The sequence below is a fragment of the Dendrobates tinctorius genome, unplaced genomic scaffold (genome assembly GCF_039654945.1).
Source record: "Dendrobates tinctorius isolate UK_male_01 unplaced genomic scaffold, ASM3965494v1 ptg000228l, whole genome shotgun sequence".
NCBI classification, from domain to species: domain Eukaryota; kingdom Metazoa; phylum Chordata; class Amphibia; order Anura; family Dendrobatidae; genus Dendrobates; species Dendrobates tinctorius.
This window is the reverse complement of record NW_027361895.1, coordinates 1-20,276: the sequence shown is the minus strand read 5'-3', so window position 1 is coordinate 20,276 and position 20,276 is coordinate 1. Positions and strand designations below refer to the sequence as shown.

General features: G+C 40.5%; 13 non-coding genes across 13 annotated transcripts; all 13 read left to right on the top strand.

Moving 5' to 3' along the window:
- Positions 1-517: 517 nt before the first annotated feature.
- On the top strand, positions 518-590 carry TRNAR-ACG (transfer RNA arginine (anticodon ACG)). Its single transcript has one exon. It is a non-coding gene; the product is annotated as a tRNA-Arg (tRNA).
- A 2,127-nt stretch (positions 591-2,717) lies between these two features.
- Positions 2,718-2,790, top strand: TRNAR-ACG (transfer RNA arginine (anticodon ACG)). Its single transcript has one exon. It is a non-coding gene; the product is annotated as a tRNA-Arg (tRNA).
- An 8-nt stretch (positions 2,791-2,798) lies between these two features.
- TRNAH-GUG (transfer RNA histidin (anticodon GUG)) lies at positions 2,799-2,870 on the top strand. The gene has a single exon. It is a non-coding gene; the product is annotated as a tRNA-His (tRNA).
- A 1,416-nt stretch (positions 2,871-4,286) lies between these two features.
- TRNAR-ACG (transfer RNA arginine (anticodon ACG)) lies at positions 4,287-4,359 on the top strand. Its single transcript has one exon. It is a non-coding gene; the product is annotated as a tRNA-Arg (tRNA).
- An 8-nt stretch (positions 4,360-4,367) lies between these two features.
- TRNAH-GUG (transfer RNA histidin (anticodon GUG)) lies at positions 4,368-4,439 on the top strand. The gene has a single exon. It is a non-coding gene; the product is annotated as a tRNA-His (tRNA).
- A 2,182-nt stretch (positions 4,440-6,621) lies between these two features.
- On the top strand, positions 6,622-6,694 carry TRNAR-ACG (transfer RNA arginine (anticodon ACG)). Its single transcript has one exon. It is a non-coding gene; the product is annotated as a tRNA-Arg (tRNA).
- Positions 6,695-6,702: 8 nt separating this feature from the next.
- TRNAH-GUG (transfer RNA histidin (anticodon GUG)) lies at positions 6,703-6,774 on the top strand. Its single transcript has one exon. It is a non-coding gene; the product is annotated as a tRNA-His (tRNA).
- Positions 6,775-12,615: 5,841 nt separating this feature from the next.
- TRNAR-ACG (transfer RNA arginine (anticodon ACG)) lies at positions 12,616-12,688 on the top strand. Its single transcript has one exon. It is a non-coding gene; the product is annotated as a tRNA-Arg (tRNA).
- An 8-nt stretch (positions 12,689-12,696) lies between these two features.
- Positions 12,697-12,768, top strand: TRNAH-GUG (transfer RNA histidin (anticodon GUG)). The gene has a single exon. It is a non-coding gene; the product is annotated as a tRNA-His (tRNA).
- A 1,416-nt stretch (positions 12,769-14,184) lies between these two features.
- On the top strand, positions 14,185-14,257 carry TRNAR-ACG (transfer RNA arginine (anticodon ACG)). Its single transcript has one exon. It is a non-coding gene; the product is annotated as a tRNA-Arg (tRNA).
- Positions 14,258-14,265: 8 nt separating this feature from the next.
- TRNAH-GUG (transfer RNA histidin (anticodon GUG)) lies at positions 14,266-14,337 on the top strand. The gene has a single exon. It is a non-coding gene; the product is annotated as a tRNA-His (tRNA).
- Positions 14,338-16,502: 2,165 nt separating this feature from the next.
- On the top strand, positions 16,503-16,575 carry TRNAR-ACG (transfer RNA arginine (anticodon ACG)). The gene has a single exon. It is a non-coding gene; the product is annotated as a tRNA-Arg (tRNA).
- Positions 16,576-16,583: 8 nt separating this feature from the next.
- On the top strand, positions 16,584-16,655 carry TRNAH-GUG (transfer RNA histidin (anticodon GUG)). Its single transcript has one exon. It is a non-coding gene; the product is annotated as a tRNA-His (tRNA).
- The last annotated feature ends 3,621 nt before the right edge of the window (positions 16,656-20,276 follow it).

Genomic DNA, 20,276 nt, shown 5'->3' with positions numbered 1-20,276 from the left:
TGAAACCGGGTCACGGTATCTTATAGATTCTGCACAAACCTTTAAATAAGCTGATTTTTGAAATTTTGCAATCAGTAAATAGGCAGCAAACTTCATCTTCTTCATCAATTCTTCTCTATGCATGCGATGGTTAATATTCAGTGATTCTACCTCCTCACAAAACTTTTGTCTGCCAAGTAGTGATTTTGCTGGTTACTCTCAAGATAGTAATATTAGGTAAAAGGAAACTTTACATATAACTTGTAAATTGTTTCTTTTGCATGATTTCTTTTTCTATCTGCCAACTAGTGAATTTGCTTTCTCGAAAAATGTGAGAAAAATTGAAACATCGCACATGAATGCAGGAAGATAGAAATTGTTCATTCTAAAACATGAATTTCAGATTGAACAAAAATATTTTGTTTCAGATTCTGAGTGGATTGGCAAGAAAAGAAAGACTTATGTGGCGATGACAGCCTATTGCAGGTTTTACTTTGCTTTAGCATGATGGTGCATGAAAAAGAAAACATCAACGTAAGGGCCAGTGGCGCAATGGATAACGCGTCTGACTACGGATCAGAAGATTGTAGGTTCGACTCCTACCTGGCTCGAGAATGTTGCCGTGATCGTATAGTGGTTAGTACTCTGCGTTGTGGCCGCAGCAAATCCGGGTCACGGCATCTTATAGATTCTGCACAAAGCTTTAAATAAGCTGATTTTTGAAATTTTGCAATCAGTAAATAGGCAGCAAACTTCATCTTCTTCATCAATTCTTCTCTATGCATGCGATGGTTAATATTCAGTGATTCTACCTCCTCACAAAACTTAAGACAAACAGGACCTTCACAAATGACCATAACATTTATACAGAAATGTTTAGCCTCTCTTACAAGATATTCTTTTAAAGCAAAAACAATAGTAATTAGCAAGTGTGGCACTTCATCATCAAGTGTCATTTAACTCAATGCAAAAAACAGTGCCCACAGTTCTGTATTTTCCACGCAGATTTGCTGCAGTTTTAAATACACAGCATGTCACTTCTTTGTGCAGATTCTGCAGCGGTTTGGCACCTGCTCCATGACAGGTGTCAAACCGCAGGGGAGAACCACAGGCTAATCCACAGATAAACCACATGTCTGTTGACAATGTTGACAAGTGGATTTAGACAAATCCATGCGGAAAATTCCACAGCAGAATTGGCAACATGAGCACACACCCTAAGCGTCTTTCTCTCCCTCTCTTGCCAACAGTAATTAGCAAGTTTGACACTTCATCATGCATTCGTGTACTCAGCAATGCTAGTTAGTCGACTGAGTAACAGGTGTCTCTCAGGCATCTTTCTCTCCCCCTCTCTCTCACCCTCTTCAAGGGTGGTGCACAAGTCTCTAACTCTATCTTTGAGGGTGGTGAACAAGTCTCACAATTTCCTTCTCACCCTCTGTGCAGGTGGTGCTCAACGCTCTCTCTATCTCTCTCTCTCTCTCTCTCTCTTCATCGTCTTACTCTGGCACTCTCTCTCACCCTCTTCGAGGGTGGTGTGCAAGTCTCTACCTCTATCTTCGAGGGTGGCGAACAAGCCTCGCTATTTCTTTCTCACCCTCTTTGCAGGTGGTGCTTAGCTCTCACACTCTCATCACCCACTCTAAGCGCAATCGATCAACTCTTTTCAGCGGTCGATCATCACTAATCTACAATAAAATTCATCATCTTTATTATTTTTCTTTCCTTTTGACAACTTTTGTCTGCCAAGTAGTGATTTTGCTGGTTACTCTCAAGATAGTAATATTAGGTAAAAGGAAACTTTACATATAACTTGTAAATTGTTTCTTTTGCATGATTTCTTTTTCTATCTGCCAACTAGTGAATTTGCTTTCTCAAAAAATGTGAGAAAAATTGAAACATCGCACATGAATGCAGGAAGATAGAAATTGTTCATTCTAAAACATGAATTTCAGATTGAACAAAAATATTTTGTTTCAGATTCTGAGTGGATTGGCAAGAAAAGAAAGACTTATGTGGCGATGACAGCCTATTGCAGGTTTTACTTTGCTTTAGCATGATGGTGCATGAAAAAGAAAACATCAACGTAAGGGCCAGTGGTGCAATGGATAACGCGTCTGACTACGGATCAGAAGATTGTAGGTTCGACTCCTGGCTGGAGAATGTTGCCGTGATCGTATAGTGGTTAGGACTCTGCGTTGTGGCCGCAGCAACCCTAGTTTGAAACCGGGTCACGGTATCTTATAGATTCTGCACAAACCTTTAAATAAGCTGATTTTTGAAATTTTGCAATCAGTAAAAAGGCAGCAAACTTCATCTTCTTCATCAATTCTTCTCTATGCATGCGATGGTTAATATTCAGTGATTCTACCTCCTCACAAAACTTTTGTCTGCCAAGTAGTGATTTTGCTGGTTACTCTCAAGATAGTAATATTAGGTAAAAGGAAACTTTACATATAACTTGTAAATTGTTTCTTTTGCATGATTTCTTTTTCTATCTGCCAACTAGTGAATTTGCTTTCTCGAAAAATGTGAGAAAAATTGAAACATCGCACATGAATGCAGGAAGATAGAAATTGTTCATTCTAAAACATGAATTTCAGATTGAACAAAAATATTTTGTTTCAGATTCTGAGTGGATTGGCAAGAAAAGAAAGACTTATGTGGCGATGACAGCCTATTGCAGGTTTTACTTTGCTTTAGCATGATGGTGCATGAAAAAGAAAACATCAACGTAAGGGCCAGTGGCGCAATGGATAACGCGTCTGACTACGGATCAGAAGATTGTAGGTTCGACTCCTACCTGGCTCGAGAATGTTGCCGTGATCGTATAGTGGTTAGTACTCTGCGTTGTGGCCGCAGCAACCCCGGTTCGAATCCGGGTCACGGCATCTTATAGATTCTGCACAAAGCTTTAAATAAGCTGATTTTTGAAATTTTGCAATCAGTAAATAGGCAGCAAACTTCATCTTCTTCATCAATTCTTCTCTATGCATGCGATGGTTAATATTCAGTGATTCTACCTCCTCACAAAACTTAAGACAAACAGGACCTTCACAAATGACCATAACATTTATACAGAAATGTTTAGCCTCTCTTACAAGATATTCTTTTAAAGCAAAAACAATAGTAATTAGCAAGTGTGGCACTTCATCATCAAGTGTCATTTAACTCAATGCAAAAAACAGTGCCCACAGTTCTGTATTTTCCACGCAGATTTGCTGCAGTTTTAAATACACAGCATGTCACTTCTTTGTGCAGATTCTGCAGCGGTTTGGCACCTGCTCCATGACAGGTGTCAAACCGCAGGGGAGAACCACAGGCTAATCCACAGATAAACCACATGTCTGTTGACAATGTTGACAAGTGGATTTAGACAAATCCATGCGGAAAATTCCACAGCAGAATTGGCAACATGAGCACACACCCTAAGCGTCTTTCTCTCCCTCTCTTGCCAACAGTAATTAGCAAGTTTGACACTTCATCATGCATTCGTGTACTCAGCAATGCTAGTTAGTCGACTGAGTAACAGGTGTCTCTCAGGCATCTTTCTCTCCCCCTCTCTCTCACCCTCTTCAAGGGTGGTGCACAAGTCTCTAACTCTATCTTTGAGGGTGGTGAACAAGTCTCACAATTTCCTTCTCACCCTCTGTGCAGGTGGTGCTCAACTCTCTCTCTATCTCTCTCTATCTCTCTCTCTCTCTCTCTTCATCGTCTTACTCTGGCACTCTCTCTCACCCTCTTCGAGGGTGGTGTGCAAGTCTCTACCTCTATCTTCGAGGGTGGCGAACAAGCCTCGCTATTTCTTTCTCACCCTCTTTGCAGGTGGTGCTTAGCTCTCACACTCTCATCACCCACTCTAAGCGCAATCGATCAACTCTTTTCAGCGGTCGATCATCACTGATCTACAATAAAATTCATCACCTTTATTATTTTTCTTTCCTTTTGACAACTTTTGTCTGCCAAGTAGTGATTTTGCTGGTTACTCTCAAGATAGTAATATTAGGTAAAAGGAAACTTTACATATAACTTGTAAATTGTTTCTTTTGCATGATTTCTTTTTCTATCTGCCAACTAGTGAATTTGCTTTCTCGAAAAATGTGAGAAAAATTGAAACATCGCACATGAATGCAGGAAGATAGAAATTGTTCATTCTAAAACATGAATTTCAGATTGAACAAAAATATTTTGTTTCAGATTCTGAGTGGATTGGCAAGAAAAGAAAGACTTATGTGGCGATGACAGCCTATTGCAGGTTTTACTTTGCTTTAGCATGATGGTGCATGAAAAAGAAAACATCAAAGTAAGGGCCAGTGGCGCAATGGATAACGCGTCTGACTACGGATCAGAAGATTGTAGGTTCGACTCCTACCTGGCTCGAGAATGTTGCCGTGATCGTATAGTGGTTAGTACTCTGCGTTGTGGCCGCAGCAACCCCGGTTCGAATCCGGGTCACGGCATCTTATAGATTCTGCACAAAGCTTTAAATAAGCTGATTTTTGAAATTTTGCAATCAGTAAATAGGCAGCAAACTTCATCTTCTTCATCAATTCTTCTCTATGCATGCGATGGTTAATATTCAGTGATTCTACCTCCTCACAAAACTTAAGACAAACAGGAACTTCACAAATGACCATAACATTTATACAGAAATGTTTAGCCTCTCTTACAAGATATTCTTTTAAAGCAAAAACAATAGTAATTAGCAAGTGTGGCACTTCATCATCAAGTGTCATTTAACTCAATGCAAAAAGCAGTGGCCACAGTTCAGTATTTTCCACGCAGATTTGCTGCAGTTTTAAATACACAGCATGTCACTTCTTTGTGCAGATTCTGCAGCGGTTTGGCACCTGCTCCATGACAGGTGTCAAACCGCAGGGGAGAACCACAGGCTAATCCACAGATAAACCACATGTCTGTTGACAATGTTGACAAGTGGATTTAGACAAATCCATGCGGAAAATTCCACAGCAGAATTGGCAACATGAGCACACACCCTAAGCGTCTTTCTCTGCCTCTCTTGCCAACAGTAATTAGCAAGTTTGACACTTCATCATGCATTCGTGTACTCAGCAATGCTAGTTAGTCGACTGAGTAACAGGTGTCTCTCAGGCATCTTTCTCTCCCCCTCTCTCTCACCCTCTTCAAGGGTGGTGCACAAGTCTCTAACTCTATCTTTGAGGGTGGTGAACAAGTCTCACAATTTTCTTCTCACACTCTGTGCAGGTGGTGCTCAACTCTCTCTCTCTCTCTCTCTCTCTCTCTCTCTCTCTCTCTCTCTCTCTCTCTCTCTCTCTCTCTCTCTCTCTCTCTCTCTCTCTCTCTCTCTCTCTCTCTCTCTCTCTCTCTCTCTCTCTCTCTCTCTCTCTCTCTCTCTCTCCTAACAGGTTGTGCTTCATCGTCTTACTCTGGCACTCTCTCTCACCCTCTTCGAGGGTGGTGTGCAAGTCTCTACCTCTATCTTCGAGGGTGGCGAACAAGCCTCGCTATTTCTTTCTCACCCTCTTTGCAGGTGGTGCTTAGCTCTCACACTCTCATCACCCACTCTAAGCGCAATCGATCAACTCTTTTCAGCGGTCGATCATCACTAATCTACAATAAAATTCTTCATCTTTATTATTTTTCTTTCATTTTGACAACTTTTGTCTGCCAAGTAGTGATTTTGCTGGTTACTCTCAAGATAGTAATATTAGGTAAAAGGAAACTTTACATATAACTTGTAAATTGTTTCTTTTGCATGATTTCTTTTTCTATCTGCCATCTAGTGAATTTGCTTTCTCGAAAAATGTGAGAAAAATTGAAACATCGCACATGAATGCAGGAAGATAGAAATTGTTCATTCTAAAACATGAATTTCAGATTGAACAAAAATATTTTGTTTCAGATTCTGAGTGGATTGGCAAGAAAAGAAAGACTTATGTGGCGATGACAGCCTCTTGCAGGTTTTACTTTGCTTTAGCATGATGGTGCATGAAAAAGAAAACATCAACGTAAGGGCCAGTGGTGCAATGGATAACGCGTCTGACTACGGATCAGAAGATTGTAGGTTCGACTCCTGGCTGGAGAATGTTGCCGTGATCGTATAGTGGTTAGGACTCTGCGTTGTGGCCGCAGCAACCCTAGTTTGAAACCGGGTCACGGTATCTTATAGATTCTGCACAAACCTTTAAATAAGCTGATTTTTGAAATTTTGCAATCAGTAAATAGGCAGCAAACTTCATCTTCTTCATCAATTCTTCTCTATGCATGCGATGGTTAATATTCAGTGATTCTACCTCCTCACAAAACTTTTGTCTGCCAAGTAGTGATTTTGCTGGTTACTCTCAAGATAGTAATATTAGGTAAAAGGAAACTTTACATATAACTTGTAAATTGTTTCTTTTGCATGATTTCTTTTTCTATCTGCCAACTAGTGAATTTGCTTTCTCGAAAAATGTGAGAAAAATTGAAACATCGCACATGAATGCAGGAAGATAGAAATTGTTCATTCTAAAACATGAATTTCAGATTGAACAAAAATATTTTGTTTCAGATTCTGAGTGGATTGGCAAGAAAAGAAAGACTTATGTGGCGATGACAGCCTATTGCAGGTTTTACTTTACTTTAGCATGATGGTGCATGAAAAAGAAAACATCAACGTAAGGGCCAGTGGCGCAATGGATAACGCGTCTGACTACGGATCAGAAGATTGTAGGTTCGACTCCTACCTGGCTCGAGAATGTTGCCGTGATCGTATAGTGGTTAGTACTCTGCGTTGTGGCCGCAGCAACCCCGGTTCGAATCCGGGTCACGGCATCTTATAGATTCTGCACAAAGCTTTAAATAAGCTGATTTTTGAAATTTTGCAATCAGTAAATAGGCAGCAAACTTCATCTTCTTCATCAATTCTTCTCTATGCATGCGATGGTTAATATTCAGTGATTCTACCTCCTCACAAAACTTAAGACAAACAGGACCTTCACAAATGACCATAACATTTATACAGAAATGTTTAGCCTCTCTTACAAGATATTCTTTTAAAGCAAAAACAATAGTAATTAGCAAGTGTGGCACTTCATCATCAAGTGTCATTTAACTCAATGCAAAAAACAGTGCCCACAGTTCTGTATTTTCCACGCAGATTTGCTGCAGTTTTAAATACACAGCATGTCACTTCTTTGTGCAGATTCTGCAGCGGTTTGGCACCTGCTCCATGACAGGTGTCAAACCGCAGGGGAGAACCACAGGCTAATCCACAGATAAACCACATGTCTGTTGACAATGTTGACAAGTGGATTTAGACAAATCCATGCGGAAAATTCCACAGCAGAATTGGCAACATGAGCACACACCCTAAGCGTCTTTCTCTCCCTCTCTTGCCAACAGTAATTAGCAAGTTTGACACTTCATCATGCATTCGTGTACTCAGCAATGCTAGTTAGTCGACTGAGTAACAGGTGTCTCTCAGGCATCTTTCTCTCCCCCTCTCTCTCACCCTCTTCAAGGGTGGTGCACAAGTCTCTAACTCTATCTTTGAGGGTGGTGAACAAGTCTCACAATTTCCTTCTCACCCTCTGTGCAGGTGGTGCTCAACGCTCTCTCTATCTCTCTCTCTCTCTCTCTCTCTTCATCGTCTTACTCTGGCACTCTCTCTCACCCTCTTCGAGGGTGGTGTGCAAGTCTCTACCTCTATCTTCGAGGGTGGCGAACAAGCCTCGCTATTTCTTTCTCACCCTCTTTGCAGGTGGTGCTTAGCTCTCACACTCTCATCACCCACTCTAAGCGCAATCGATCAACTCTTTTCAGCGGTCGATCATCACTAATCTACAATAAAATTCATCATCTTTATTATTTTTCTTTCCTTTTGACAACTTTTGTCTGCCAAGTAGTGATTTTGCTGGTTACTCTCAAGATAGTAATATTAGGTAAAAGGAAACTTTACATATAACTTGTAAATTGTTTCTTTTGCATGATTTCTTTTTCTATCTGCCAACTAGTGAATTTGCTTTCTCAAAAAATGTGAGAAAAATTGAAACATCGCACATGAATGCAGGAAGATAGAAATTGTTCATTCTAAAACATGAATTTCAGATTGAACAAAAATATTTTGTTTCAGATTCTGAGTGGATTGGCAAGAAAAGAAAGACTTATGTGGCGATGACAGCCTATTGCAGGTTTTACTTTGCTTTAGCATGATGGTGCATGAAAAAGAAAACATCAACGTAAGGGCCAGTGGCGCAATGGATAACGCGTCTGACTACGGATCAGAAGCATCACGGCATCTTATAGATTCTGCACAAAGCTTTAAATAAGCTGATTTTTGAAATTTTGCAATCAGTAAATAGGCAGCAAACTTCATCTTCTTCATCAATTCTTCTCTATGCATGCGATGGTTAATATTCAGTGATTCTACCTCCTCACAAAACTTAAGACAAACAGGAACTTCACAAATGACCATAACATTTATACAGAAATGTTTAGCCTCTCTTACAAGATATTCTTTTAAAGCAAAAACAATAGTAATTAGCAAGTGTGGCACTTCATCATCAAGTGTCATTTAACTCAATGCAAAAAGCAGTGGCCACAGTTCTGTATTTTCCACGCAGATTTGCTGCAGTTTTAAATACACAGCATGTCACTTCTTTGTGCAGATTCTGCAGCGGTTTGGCACCTGCTCCATGACAGGTGTCAAACCGCAGGGGAGAACCACAGGTTAATCCACAGATAAACCACATGTCTGTTGACAATGTTGACAAGTGGATTTAGACAAATCCATGCGGAAAATTCCACAGCAGAATTGGCAACATGAGCACACACCCTAAGCGTCTTTCTCTCCCTCTCTTGCCAACAGTAATTAGCAAGTTTGACACTTCATCATGCATTCGTGTACTCAGCAATGCTAGTTAGTCGACTGAGTAACAGGTGTCTCTCAGGCATCTTTCTCTCCCCCTCTCTCTCACCCTCTTCAAGGGTGGTGCACAAGTCTCTAACTCTATCTTTGAGGGTGGTGAACAAGTCTCACAATTTCCTTCTCACCCTCTGTGCAGGTGGTGCTCAACTCTCTCTCTATCTCTCTCTCTCTCTCTCCATCGTCTTACTCTGGCACTCTCTCTCACCCTCTTCGAGGGTGGTGTGCAAGTCTCTACCTCTATCTTCGAGGGTGGCGAACAAGCCTCGCTATTTCTTTCTCACCCTCTTTGCAGGTGGTGCTTAGCTCTCACACTCTCATCACCCACTCTAAGCGCAATCGATCAACTCTTTTCAGCGGTCGATCATCACTAATCTACAATAAAATTCATCACCTTTATTATTTTTCTTTCCTTTTGACAACTTTTGTCTGCCAAGTAGTGATTTTGCTGGTTACTCTCAAGATAGTAATATTAGGTAAAAGGAAACTTTACATATAACTTGTAAATTGTTTCTTTTGCATGATTTCTTTTTCTATCTGCCAACTAGTGAATTTGCTTTCTCGAAAAATGTGAGAAAAATTGAAACATCGCACATGAATGCAGGAAGATAGAAATTGTTCATTCTAAAACATGAATTTCAGATTGAACAAAAATATTTTGTTTCAGATTCTGAGTGGATTGGCAAGAAAAGAAAGACTTATGTGGCGATGACAGCCTATTGCAGGTTTTACTTTGCTTTAGCATGATGTGCATGAAAAAGAAAACATCAACGTAAGGGCCAGTGGTGCAATGGATAACGCGTCTGACTACGGATCAGAAGATTGTAGGTTCGACTCCTACCTGGCAGGAGAATGTTGCCGTGATCGTATAGTGGTTAGTACTCTGCGTTGTGGCCGCATCAACCCTAGTTCGAAACCGGGTCACGCTATCTTATAGATTCTGCACAAACCTTTAAATAAGCTGATTTTTGAAATTTTGCAATCAGTAAATAGGCAGCAAACTTCATCTTCTTCATCAATTCTTCTCTATGCATGCGATGGTTAATATTCAGTGATTCTACCTCCTCACAAAACTTAAGACAAACAGGAACTTCACAAATGACCATAACATTTATACAGAAATGTTTAGCCTCTCTTACAAGATATTCTTTTAAAGCAAAAACAATAGTAATTAGCAAGTGTGGCACTTCATCATCAAGTGTCATTTAACTCAATGCAAAAAGCAGTGGCCACAGTTCAGTATTTTCCACGCAGATTTGCTGCAGTTTTAAATACACAGCATGTCACTTCTTTGTGCAGATTCTGCAGCGGTTTGGCACCTGCTCCATGACAGGTGTCAAACCGCAGGGGAGAACCACAGGCTAATCCACAGATAAACCACATGTCTGTTGACAATGTTGACAAGTGGATTTAGACAAATCCATGCGGAAAATTCCACAGCAGAATTGGCAACATGAGCACACACCCTAAGCGTCTTTCTCTCCCTCTCTTGCCAACAGTAATTAGCAAGTTTGACACTTCATCATGCATTCGTGTACTCAGCAATGCTAGTTAGTCGACTGAGTAACAGGTGTCTCTCAGGCATCTTTCTCTCCCCCTCTCTCTCACCCTCTTCAAGGGTGGTGCACAAGTCTCTAACTCTATCTTTGAGGGTGGTGAACAAGTCTCACAATTTCCTTCTCACACTCTGTGCAGGTGGTGCTCAACTCTCTCTCTCTCTCTCTCTCTCTCTCTCTCTCTCTCTCTCTCTCTCTCTCTCTCTCTCTCTCTCTCTCTCTCTCTCTCTCTCTCTCTCTCTCTCTCTCTCTCTCTCTCTCTCTCTCTCTCTCTCTCTCTCTCCTAACAGGTTGTGCTTCATCGTCTTACTCTGGCACTCTCTCTCACCCTCTTCGAGGGTGGTGTGCAAGTCTCTACCTCTATCTTCGAGGGTGGCGAACAAGCCTCGCTATTTCTTTCTCACCCTCTTTGCAGGTGGTGCTTAGCTCTCACACTCTCATCACCCACTCTAAGCGCAATCGATCAACTCTTTTCAGCGGTCGATCATCACTAATCTACAATAAAATTCATCATCTTTATTATTTTTCTTTCATTTTGACAACTTTTGTCTGCCAAGTAGTGATTTTGCTGGTTACTCTCAAGATAGTAATATTAGGTAAAAGGAAACTTTACATATAACTTGTAAATTGTTTCTTTTGCATGATTTCTTTTTCTATCTGCCATCTAGTGAATTTGCTTTCTCGAAAAATGTGAGAAAAATTGAAACATCGCACATGAATGCAGGAAGATAGAAATTGTTCATTCTAAAACATGAATTTCAGATTGAACAAAAATATTTTGTTTCAGATTCTGAGTGGATTGGCAAGAAAAGAAAGACTTATGTGGCGATGACAGCCTATTGCAGGTTTTACTTTGCTTTAGCATGATGGTGCATGAAAAAGAAAACATCAACGTAAGGGCCAGTGGTGCAATGGATAACGCGTCTGACTACGGATCAGAAGATTGTAGGTTCGACTCCTGGCTGGAGAATGTTGCCGTGATCGTATAGTGGTTAGGACTCTGCGTTGTGGCCGCAGCAACCCTAGTTTGAAACCGGGTCACGGTATCTTATAGATTCTGCACAAACCTTTAAATAAGCTGATTTTTGAAATTTTGCAATCAGTAAATAGGCAGCAAACTTCATCTTCTTCATCAATTCTTCTCTATGCATGCGATGGTTAATATTCAGTGATTCTACCTCCTCACAAAACTTTTGTCTGCCAAGTAGTGATTTTGCTGGTTACTCTCAAGATAGTAATATTAGGTAAAAGGAAACTTTACATATAACTTGTAAATTGTTTCTTTTGCATGATTTCTTTTTCTATCTGCCAACTAGTGAATTTGCTTTCTCGAAAAATGTGAGAAAAATTGAAACATCGCACATGAATGCAGGAAGATAGAAATTGTTCATTCTAAAACATGAATTTCAGATTGAACAAAAATATTTTGTTTCAGATTCTGAGTGGATTGGCAAGAAAAGAAAGACTTATGTGGCGATGACAGCCTATTGCAGGTTTTACTTTGCTTTAGCATGATGGTGCATGAAAAAGAAAACATCAACGTAAGGGCCAGTGGTGCAATGGATAACGCGTCTGACTACGGATCAGAAGATTGTAGGTTCGACTCCTGGCTGGAGAATGTTGCCGTGATCGTATAGTGGTTAGGACTCTGCGTTGTGGCCGCAGCAACCCTAGTTTGAAACCGGGTCACGGTATCTTATAGATTCTGCACAAACCTTTAAATAAGCTGATTTTTGAAATTTTGCAATCAGTAAAAAGGCAGCAAACTTCATCTTCTTCATCAATTCTTCTCTATGCATGCGATGGTTAATATTCAGTGATTCTACCTCCTCACAAAACTTTTGTCTGCCAAGTAGTGATTTTGCTGGTTACTCTCAAGATAGTAATATTAGGTAAAAGGAAACTTTACATATAACTTGTAAATTGTTTCTTTTGCATGATTTCTTTTTCTATCTGCCAACTAGTGAATTTGCTTTCTCGAAAAATGTGAGAAAAATTGAAACATCGCACATGAATGCAGGAAGATAGAAATTGTTCATTCTAAAACATGAATTTCAGATTGAACAAAAATATTTTGTTTCAGATTCTGAGTGGATTGGCAAGAAAAGAAAGACTTATGTGGCGATGACAGCCTATTGCAGGTTTTACTTTGCTTTAGCATGATGGTGCATGAAAAAGAAAACATCAACGTAAGGGCCAGTGGCGCAATGGATAACGCGTCTGACTACGGATCAGAAGATTGTAGGTTCGACTCCTACCTGGCTCGAGAATGTTGCCGTGATCGTATAGTGGTTAGTACTCTGCGTTGTGGCCGCAGCAACCCCGGTTCGAATCCGGGTCACGGCATCTTATAGATTCTGCACAAAGCTTTAAATAAGCTGATTTTTGAAATTTTGCAATCAGTAAATAGGCAGCAAACTTCATCTTCTTCATCAATTCTTCTCTATGCATGCGATGGTTAATATTCAGTGATTCTACCTCCTCACAAAACTTAAGACAAACAGGACCTTCACAAATGACCATAACATTTATACAGAAATGTTTAGCCTCTCTTACAAGATATTCTTTTAAAGCAAAAACAATAGTAATTAGCAAGTGTGGCACTTCATCATCAAGTGTCATTTAACTCAATGCAAAAAACAGTGCCCACAGTTCTGTATTTTCCACGCAGATTTGCTGCAGTTTTAAATACACAGCATGTCACTTCTTTGTGCAGATTCTGCAGCGGTTTGGCACCTGCTCCATGACAGGTGTCAAACCGCAGGGGAGAACCACAGGCTAATCCACAGATAAACCACATGTCTGTTGACAATGTTGACAAGTGGATTTAGACAAATCCATGCGGAAAATTCCACAGCAGAATTGGCAACATGAGCACACACCCTAAGCGTCTTTCTCTCCCTCTCTTGCCAACAGTAATTAGCAAGTTTGACACTTCATCATGCATTCGTGTACTCAGCAATGCTAGTTAGTCGACTGAGTAACAGGTGTCTCTCAGGCATCTTTCTCTCCCCCTCTCTCTCACCCTCTTCAAGGGTGGTGCACAAGTCTCTAACTCTATCTTTGAGGGTGGTGAACAAGTCTCACAATTTCCTTCTCACCCTCTGTGCAGGTGGTGCTCAACTCTCTCTCTATCTCTCTCTATCTCTCTCTCTCTCTCTCTTCATCGTCTTACTCTGGCACTCTCTCTCACCCTCTTCGAGGGTGGTGTGCAAGTCTCTACCTCTATCTTCGAGGGTGGCGAACAAGCCTCGCTATTTCTTTCTCACCCTCTTTGCAGGTGGTGCTTAGCTCTCACACTCTCATCACCCACTCTAAGCGCAATCGATCAACTCTTTTCAGCGGTCGATCATCACTGATCTACAATAAAATTCATCACCTTTATTATTTTTCTTTCCTTTTGACAACTTTTGTCTGCCAAGTAGTGATTTTGCTGGTTACTCTCAAGATAGTAATATTAGGTAAAAGGAAACTTTACATATAACTTGTAAATTGTTTCTTTTGCATGATTTCTTTTTCTATCTGCCAACTAGTGAATTTGCTTTCTCGAAAAATGTGAGAAAAATTGAAACATCGCACATGAATGCAGGAAGATAGAAATTGTTCATTCTAAAACATGAATTTCAGATTGAACAAAAATATTTTGTTTCAGATTCTGAGTGGATTGGCAAGAAAAGAAAGACTTATGTGGCGATGACAGCCTATTGCAGGTTTTACTTTGCTTTAGCATGATGGTGCATGAAAAAGAAAACATCAAAGTAAGGGCCAGTGGCGCAATGGATAACGCGTCTGACTACGGATCAGAAGATTGTAGGTTCGACTCCTACCTGGCTCGAGAATGTTGCCGTGATCGTATAGTGGTTAGTACTCTGCGTTGTGGCCGCAGCAACCCCGGTTCGAATCCGGGTCACGGCATCTTATAGATTCTGCACAAAGCTTTAAATAAGCTGATTTTTGAAATTTTGCAATCAGTAAATAGGCAGCAAACTTCATCTTCTTCATCAATTCTTCTCTATGCATGCGATGGTTAATATTCAGTGATTCTACCTCCTCACAAAACTTAAGACAAACAGGAACTTCACAAATGACCATAACATTTATACAGAAATGTTTAGCCTCTCTTACAAGATATTCTTTTAAAGCAAAAACAATAGTAATTAGCAAGTGTGGCACTTCATCATCAAGTGTCATTTAACTCAATGCAAAAAGCAGTGGCCACAGTTCAGTATTTTCCACGCAGATTTGCTGCAGTTTTAAATACACAGCATGTCACTTCTTTGTGCAGATTCTGCAGCGGTTTGGCACCTGCTCCATGACAGGTGTCAAACCGCAGGGGAGAACCACAGGCTAATCCACAGATAAACCACATGTCTGTTGACAATGTTGACAAGTGGATTTAGACAAATCCATGCGGAAAATTCCACAGCAGAATTGGCAACATGAGCACACACCCTAAGCGTCTTTCTCTGCCTCTCTTGCCAACAGTAATTAGCAAGTTTGACACTTCATCATGCATTCGTGTACTCAGCAATGCTAGTTAGTCGACTGAGTAACAGGTGTCTCTCAGGCATCTTTCTCTCCCCCTCTCTCTCACCCTCTTCAAGGGTGGTGCACAAGTCTCTAACTCTATCTTTGAGGGTGGTGAACAAGTCTCACAATTTTCTTCTCACACTCTGTGCAGGTGGTGCTCAACTCTCTCTCTCTCTCTCTCTCTCTCTCTCTCTCTCTCTCTCTCTCTCTCTCTCTCTCTCTCTCTCTCTCTCTCTCTCTCTCTCTCTCTCTCTTCTCTCTCTCTCTCTCTCTCTCTCTCTCTCTCTCCTAACAGGTTGTGCTTCATCGTCTTACTCTGGCACTCTCTCTCACCCTCTTCGAGGGTGGTGTGCAAGTCTCTACCTCTATCTTCGAGGGTGGCGAACAAGCCTCGCTATTTCTTTCTCACCCTCTTTGCAGGTGGTGCTTAGCTCTCACACTCTCATCACCCACTCTAAGCGCAATCGATCAACTCTTTTCAGCGGTCGATCATCACTAATCTACAATAAAATTCTTCATCTTTATTATTTTTCTTTCATTTTGACAACTTTTGTCTGCCAAGTAGTGATTTTGCTGGTTACTCTCAAGATAGTAATATTAGGTAAAAGGAAACTTTACATATAACTTGTAAATTGTTTCTTTTGCATGATTTCTTTTTCTATCTGCCATCTAGTGAATTTGCTTTCTCGAAAAATGTGAGAAAAATTGAAACATCGCACATGAATGCAGGAAGATAGAAATTGTTCATTCTAAAACATGAATTTCAGATTGAACAAAAATATTTTGTTTCAGATTCTGAGTGGATTGGCAAGAAAAGAAAGACTTATGTGGCGATGACAGCCTCTTGCAGGTTTTACTTTGCTTTAGCATGATGGTGCATGAAAAAGAAAACATCAACGTAAGGGCCAGTGGTGCAATGGATAACGCGTCTGACTACGGATCAGAAGATTGTAGGTTCGACTCCTGGCTGGAGAATGTTGCCGTGATCGTATAGTGGTTAGGACTCTGCGTTGTGGCCGCAGCAACCCTAGTTTGAAACCGGGTCACGGTATCTTATAGATTCTGCACAAACCTTTAAATAAGCTGATTTTTGAAATTTTGCAATCAGTAAATAGGCAGCAAACTTCATCTTCTTCATCAATTCTTCTCTATGCATGCGATGGTTAATATTCAGTGATTCTACCTCCTCACAAAACTTTTGTCTGCCAAGTAGTGATTTTGCTGGTTACTCTCAAGATAGTAATATTAGGTAAAAGGAAACTTTACATATAACTTGTAAATTGTTTCTTTTGCATGATTTCTTTTTCTATCTGCCAACTAGTGAATTTGCTTTCTCGAAAAATGTGAGAAAAATTGAAACATCGCACATGAATGCAGGAAGATAGAAATTGTTCATTCTAAAACATGAATTTCAGATTGAACAAAAATATTTTGTTTCAGATTCTGAGTGGATTGGCAAGAAAAGAAAGACTTATGTGGCGATGACAGCCTATTGCAGGTTTTACTTTGCTTTAGCATGATGGTGCATGAAAAAGAAAACATCAACGTAAGGGCCAGTGGCGCAATGGATAACGCGTCTGACTACGGATCAGAAGATTGTAGGTTCGACTCCTACCTGGCTCGAGAATGTTGCCGTGATCGTATAGTGGTTAGTACTCTGCGTTGTGGCCGCAGCAACCCCGGTTCGAATCCGGGTCACGGCATCTTATAGATTCTGCACAAAGCTTTAAATAAGCTGATTTTTGAAATTTTGCAATCAGTAAATAGGCAGCAAACTTCATCTTCTTCATCAATTCTTCTCTATGCATGCGATGGTTAATATTCAGTGATTCTACCTCCTCACAAAACTTAAGACAAACAGGACCTTCACAAATGACCATAACATTTATACAGAAATGTTTAGCCTCTCTTACAAGATATTCTTTTAAAGCAAAAACAATAGTAATTAGCAAGTGTGGCACTTCATCATCAAGTGTCATTTAACTCAATGCAAAAAACAGTGCCCACAGTTCTGTATTTTCCACGCAGATTTGCTGCAGTTTTAAATACACAGCATGTCACTTCTTTGTGCAGATTCTGCAGCGGTTTGGCACCTGCTCCATGACAGGTGTCAAACCGCAGGGGAGAACCACAGGCTAATCCACAGATAAACCACATGTCTGTTGACAATGTTGACAAGTGGATTTAGACAAATCCATGCGGAAAATTCCACAGCAGAATTGGCAACATGAGCACACACCCTAAGCGTCTTTCTCTCCCTCTCTTGCCAACAGTAATTAGCAAGTTTGACACTTCATCATGCATTCGTGTACTCAGCAATGCTAGTTAGTCGACTGAGTAACAGGTGTCTCTCAGGCATCTTTCTCTCCCCCTCTCTCTCACCCTCTTCAAGGGTGGTGCACAAGTCTCTAACTCTATCTTTGAGGGTGGTGAACAAGTCTCACAATTTCCTTCTCACCCTCTGTGCAGGTGGTGCTCAACGCTCTCTCTATCTCTCTCTCTCTCTCTCTCTCTTCATCGTCTTACTCTGGCACTCTCTCTCACCCTCTTCGAGGGTGGTGTGCAAGTCTCTACCTCTATCTTCGAGGGTGGCGAACAAGCCTCGCTATTTCTTTCTCACCCTCTTTGCAGGTGGTGCTTAGCTCTCACACTCTCATCACCCACTCTAAGCGCAATCGATCAACTCTTTTCAGCGGTCGATCATCACTAATCTACAATAAAATTCATCATCTTTATTATTTTTCTTTCCTTTTGACAACTTTTGTCTGCCAAGTAGTGATTTTGCTGGTTACTCTCAAGATAGTAATATTAGGTAAAAAGGAAACTTTACATATAACTTGTAAATTGTTTCTTTTGCATGATTTCTTTTTCTATCTGCCAACTAGTGAATTTGCTTTCTCAAAAAATGTGAGAAAAATTGAAACATCGCACATGAATGCAGGAAGATAGAAATTGTTCATTCTAAAACATGAATTTCAGATTGAACAAAAATATTTTGTTTCAGATTCTGAGTGGATTGGCAAGAAAAGAAAGACTTATGTGGCGATGACAGCCTATTGCAGGTTTTACTTTGCTTTAGCATGATGGTGCATGAAAAAGAAAACATCAACGTAAGGGCCAGTGGCGCAATGGATAACGGTCTGACTACGGATCAGAAGCATCACGGCATCTTATAGATTCTGCACAAAGCTTTAAATAAGCTGATTTTTGAAATTTTGCAATCAGTAAATAGGCAGCAAACTTCATCTTCTTCATCAATTCTTCTCTATGCATGCGATGGTTAATATTCAGTGATTCTACCTCCTCACAAAACTTAAGACAAAACAGGAACTTCACAAATGACCATAACATTTATACAGAAATGTTTAGCCTCTCTTACAAGATATTCTTTTAAAGCAAAAACAATAGTAATTAGCAAGTGTGGCACTTCATCATCAAGTGTCATTTAACTCAATGCAAAAAGCAGTGGCCACAGTTCTGTATTTTCCACGCAGATTTGCTGCAGTTTTAAATACACAGCATGTCCACTCTTTGTGCAGATTCTGCAGCGGTTTGGCACCTGCTCCATGACAGGTGTCAAACCGCAGGGGAGAACCACAGGTTAATCCACAGATAAACCACATGTCTGTTGACAATGTTGACAAGTGGATTTAGACAAATCCATGCGGAAAATTCCACAGCAGAATTGGCAACATGAGCACACACCCTAAGCGTCTTTCTCTCCCTCTCTTGCCAACAGTAATTAGCAAGTTTGACACTTCATCATGCATTCGTGTACTCAGCAATGCTAGTTAGTCGACTGAGTAACAGGTGTCTCTCAGGCATCTTTCCTCTCCCCCCCTCTTCTCTCACCCTCTTCAAGGGTGGTGCACAAGTCTCTAACTCTATCTTTGAGGGGTGGTGAACAAGTCTCACAATTTCCTTCTCACCCTCTGTGCAGGTGGTGCTCAACTCTCTCTCTATCTCTCTCTCTCTCCTCTCCATCGTCTTACTCTGGCACTCTCTCCTCACCCTCTTCGAGGGTGGTGTGCAAGTCTCTACCTCCTATCTTCGAGGGTGGCGAACAAGCCTCGCTATTTCTTTCTCACCCTCTTTGCAGGTGGTGCTTAGCTCTCACACTCTCATCACCCCACTCTAAGCGCAATCGATCAACTCTTTTTCAGCGGTCGATCATCACTAATCTACAATAAAATTCATCACCTTTATTATTTTTCTTTCCTTTTGACAACTTTTGTCTGCCAAGTAGTGATTTTGCTGGTTACTCTCAAGATAGTAATATTAGGTAAAAGGAAACTTTACATATAACTTGTAAATTGTTTCTTTTGCATGATTTCTTTTTCTATCTGCCAACTAGTGAATTTGCTTTCTCGAAAAATGTGAGAAAAATTGAAACATCGCACATGAATGCAGGAAGATAGAAATTGTTCATTCTAAAACATGAATTTCAGATTGAACAAAAATATTTTGTTTCAGATTCTGAGTGGATTGGCAAGAAAAGAAAGACTTATGTGGCGATGACAGCCTATTGCAGGTTTTACTTTGCTTTAGCATGATGTGCATGAAAAAGAAAACATCAACGTAAGGGCCAGTGGTGCAATGGATAACGCGTCTGACTACGGATCAGAAGATTGTAGGTTCGACTCCTACCTGGCAGGAGAATGTTGCCGTGATCGTATAGTGGTTAGTACTCTGCGTTGTGGCCGCATCAACCCTAGTTCGAAACCGGGTCACGCTATCTTATAGATTCTGCACAAACCTTTAAATAAGCTGATTTTTGAAATTTTGCAATCAGTAAATAGGCAGCAAACTTCATCTTCTTCATCAATTCTTCTCTATGCATGCGATGGTTAATATTCAGTGATTCTACCTCCTCACAAAACTTAAGACAAACAGGAACGTCACAAATGACCATAACATTTATAACAGAAATGTTTAGCCTCTCTTACAAGATATTCTTTTAAAGCAAAAACAATAGTAATTAGGCAAGTGTGGCACTTCATCATCAAGTGTCATTTAACTCAATGCAAAAAAGCAGTGGCCACAGTTCAGTATTTTCCACGCAGATTTGCTGCAGTTTTAAATACACAGCATGTCACTTCTTTGTGCAGATTCTGCAGCGGTTTGGCACCTGCTCCATGACAGGTGTCAAACCGCAGGGGAGAACCACAGGCTAATCCACAGATAAACCACATGTCTGTTGACAATGTTGACAAGTGGATTTAGACAAATCCATGCGGAAAATTCCACAGCAGAATTGGCAACATGAGCACACACCCTAAGCGTCTTTCTCTCCCTCTCTTTGCCAACAGTAATTAGCAAGTTTG